Consider the following 4,121-nt stretch of genomic DNA (forward strand, 5'->3'; position numbering starts at 1 on the left):
CAAGACATGCCTGTCATCCCTTAGGTCCCTGCCTCCATTTCTGCACACAGGATCCTTCTGGCACCCAAGACCTGCCTTCACCATTAGGAGAAAGTGAAACAATGTTGGTTCTCTCATGGGGTCTACATCCACAGACCTCTCACTGTGACCCTCTACTCCTATACTCTTTTCTTTCTGTCCCTGTATTCCCTGGCCAGTGCTACAGCCAATAGTAATAGTTTCTTTCTTGAGTATATTCAGATAATGTATTACAACTTCATATACATTACCTAACAGGAAGTCTCCAAAGGAGACAGACTTATTATCCACATTTTATAGGTGAGGAAACTGAGGAGCAGAGACATTAATTAATTTTCTGAAGGCCATAGAGCTAAGACTGGCAGGCTCATGTTTATCTGATTCTAAAGCCTCTTCACCATGCTTGTCTCCCTGGTTAATAATATCTCAGAAATATGTAGTGTGGTAGTTAGACCTAGAGCCAGACTACTAGCTGTGTTACCTTGAACAAGCTGTTTAACCTCCCTGTGTTTTCATGTGGTAAAATAGGGATAATAACGCTTAAGGCACTAGCACATCATGAGGGTCAAGTGAAATGATGTAATGCCTGGCTCATGCAGTAAGTAAAAGCTAGTTATTATTGTTACATTTTCAAGGGCTTTCACTTTATACATCATTTAATACTCACATGCAGATCCAGGAATATTCTCATTTTACACTGAGTTTCCAGGAGATTAAGTTGGCATACCCAGGAGGTGACAGTAGTGGCGAAGCCAGGACCACAGACAGACTTCGGACACCTCCGCTCCACCTGCCCTCTCCCACTCTTGAGAGAACGCTGAGCTACCTGGCCCTCCCTAGGTTCCAAAACATCTCCTCAGGGTACAAGCTTGGGAGTTTGCAGTGTTCTGCCTTGGACAGACAACTGACTCAGAACAGGCTAGCTCCTGCATTGAGTGTCTGGACACATTCTTTTTTTCTTTCTTTCTTTCTCTCTTTCTTTCTCTCTTTCCTGTGCTTCTCTGTTTATTTTGCTTCTTGAAACCTAAGTGACACTATGCCACTATAATTATGGAGTTTCATCAAAACCTTTACTACACTGGAGATACAGAAATACAAGGACACATTTTTTGGATAACTGATACTTTGCAAAATGCAGCAAACATTTTAATTTCACATGAGACAAGCAAGTGTTAAAAAAGGTATCCATTTCAAGCTATTGCAGGTTGTTTGTGAGAAAATTTCTGCAGGTAAAACGTGTTTAAATTTAACCAACCATAGTGTGTTAGTGTATTTAAAATCATGACATCCTGGCCAGGTGGCTCAGTTGGTTAGAGCATCATTGTGATATGCCAAGGTTGTGGGTTTGATTCCCAGTCAGGGCACATAAAAGAAGCAACCAATGAATGTATAAATAAATGGGATAACGAATTGATGTTTCTCTTTCTCTCTCTAAAAAAAACCCAAATGAATCAATCGATCAAAATTTTAAATTAAATTAAATTAAATCATGACAGCTACCGTGGCCAGGTTGCTCAAGTTGGTTCTCATGTCATCCTGATATGCCAAGGTTGCGGGTTTGACTTCCCATCAGGCACATTCCTGTCAACCAATGAATATGTGAATAAGTGGAACAACAAATAGATGTGTCTCTCTATTCTCCCTCTCTTTCTTTTTCTCTCTAAAAATTAAATGAATGAATGAATTAATTAATTAATTAATGAATAAATAAATAAATAAATAAAATCATGACAAAGGTCTTCTCTTGGTCATATTGCCTGTGATGAATTACTAAATTACTATTACTACACTGTTTTATGTTTAGGAAAAGATGTCAATACAGCCTAAACCCCATGCCATTGTGGTTTTCTTCTGGAAATTTAAGTTGTTTTTTTTGTTGTTGTTGTTGGCATAAATGCAGCAGCCACACGCAAACCAGTTGACCATAAAAAGCACTTCTGCCATAACTTTCATAATTTTCAGGACACATCAACTGACAGCAGTTTTGGCATTTCCAGTTCTTTTAAGAATTATATCTCTGTACTGTTGCATTAAATATGTCTGTAAAAGCTTGTTCTCTGTTAAGCCAGTTAACTGACCACAGCCTGGCTGAGAGAATTTAGTGTTTGGTCCATTTATCTAGTGCAGTGTATTGGGCGCCACCCCTCTTCTGATGATCCAGCCCAAGGAGTCGGTTCCTTGATCAGTTCAGCTGGGAACAGTGTTATCCAATAGGCACTCCACCAGCAGGCTCTCCACATCAGCTACATTGATGCTTGCCTCCTTAGAAATAAAAGCTGCTGTGTAAGGTTTAATTAATTTTATGAGCACTTGTGTTCTGATGTTTTGCAAAAGCTCTTCAGTGTGTTCCCTTTAAAAGAATTATCAATGATGTGGCTGTAATTTGTTTTCAGAATTTTTTCAAGTTTAATGATGTCATTATTCTTTTTTTTTCCGATTTTTTATTTAATGATTTTTCAAGTACAGCTTTCTGTCTATTACATCATTATTCTGATAGGCACTTACTAACTTCATCATTGTGTTTCATAATGAATCAGTTTTTACCATGTGGCCTTCTATAAGTCAAATAGATTTACTCCCAATTTCATTAGTATATTTGCTAAGACCAAATCACCATGAACTTCCTCATTCATCGATTCTTGAAGGCTTCAAAGAAATCAGTTGTGTGCCTTTTCCAACTCACCTTCTCTCAAGTGCACATGACCACTACACCCTCTGATGATGCCCGTGATCAGTGGGTGGGGGATGGCAGATGTGATATGAGTGACTGTTCACAGAGTGCTCTAAGTTGTTTTTCTGTGCCATGTATCCTTGAATTTCCATAGTATAAAATTTTAATAACTGTATACCCTTTTTCAAGTCATCTTTTCCATCGTCAGTCTGGCAGGACTGATATAACTGTCATAAAATGTGATGGAGCTTTCCATATTCTTCTGGTTCTAAATACAAATTTCCAAGCTTTGTGTTTGGTTTAAGCCACACTTCATCATTCTTAGCATCTCTAAAAGTTTCCAGTGTTGTTTCACAGAATTCCTGCAGTAAACCTATCTGTTCAGAAGTGGAGACATAATCAATAATAAATTAAAGGATTTTTCAGAATAATTTCTTGTGAATGCACTCTGAATATAGGTCAGTGGTTGTTTGTATCTGTTCATCATTTCTGGAAAGTTTGTCAACTTGAAATTAATCTTAATCATTTGTTTCAGTGCTTTAAATACTCATTCTCCCTTTTCACCTTGAAGTTCCAAAATCATCTGGAAATTGCTTAATTCTGCTTTTGTATCATCTTCCTTTAACACAGAGGTTTCAAACTCATTTTCACTGGGGGTCACATCAGCCTTGCAGTTGCCTTCAGAGGGCGGAATGTAATTTTAGGACTGTGTAAATGTAACTGCACCTTAACTAGGGTCAAGGAGCTCGGCACCGCTGCTGGGTGGAAGCAGGTGCCAGGCCAGATAAAGAAAGGGGAGAGCCGGATTCAGCCTGAGAGCCGTGTGTATGTCACCCGTGCTTTGGAATTATAATAGTGAGTTGTCATATCCACATTTGGCTCAGAGTTACTACCTTCAGAGTATTCCAGGCCATAGTCCTCTCATCATCACACATGAAAGTGTCTTCCATATCAGACATCTTGGCTGGGAACGGGGAATGGGCAGGCTCACATTCTACAGGCACAAAAAGTACAACCAGAGAAGTTACAAATGCCTAGTGCATGCATAAAAAGGTCTCTAACATACAAACCGTGGAGCTACTATATGTAACAGTCTGGTCTATAAGGGCATGATGTTGAGGGTCTTACCGGCAGTTCTCTGACATGCTGAGCAAAGGTGAGGGAGTGAGCTTGCAGCCTTGCCCAGATTAACGCTAAACTGTAGCTGATGATGACCCAGACCTCCTTCTAACATGAAAAGGAGGTATAGTCTCAGCATAAAGTCTTTGCTCAGCCCACCCTCCACCCTCAGGATGCACCAGACACACCTTCACATCTCTACCCTTTACCCTCACCTCTCTCTTTCTCAACAGGCCTACTCTTCTGACTACAATAGCAAATCTTAGGGCCTAGATTCTTCGTGACACTCATTTGTAGTCGAATACCTCATTCT

The 4,121-nt window shown here is 39.7% G+C and overlaps 1 pseudogene; it reads right to left on the reverse strand.

Annotated features, from left to right (window-relative positions):
- Positions 1 to 2,078: 2,078 nt before the first annotated feature.
- LOC118984701 (COP9 signalosome complex subunit 2-like) lies at positions 2,079 to 3,648 on the reverse strand (annotated as a pseudogene).
- Between the last annotated feature and the right edge of the window lie 473 nt (positions 3,649 to 4,121).

The sequence above is a fragment of the Sturnira hondurensis genome, unplaced genomic scaffold (assembly GCF_014824575.4).
Source record: "Sturnira hondurensis isolate 20B ecotype Veracruz unplaced genomic scaffold, ASM1482457v3 Scaffold0003796, whole genome shotgun sequence".
In the NCBI taxonomy this organism is placed as follows: Eukaryota; Metazoa; Chordata; class Mammalia; order Chiroptera; family Phyllostomidae; genus Sturnira; species Sturnira hondurensis.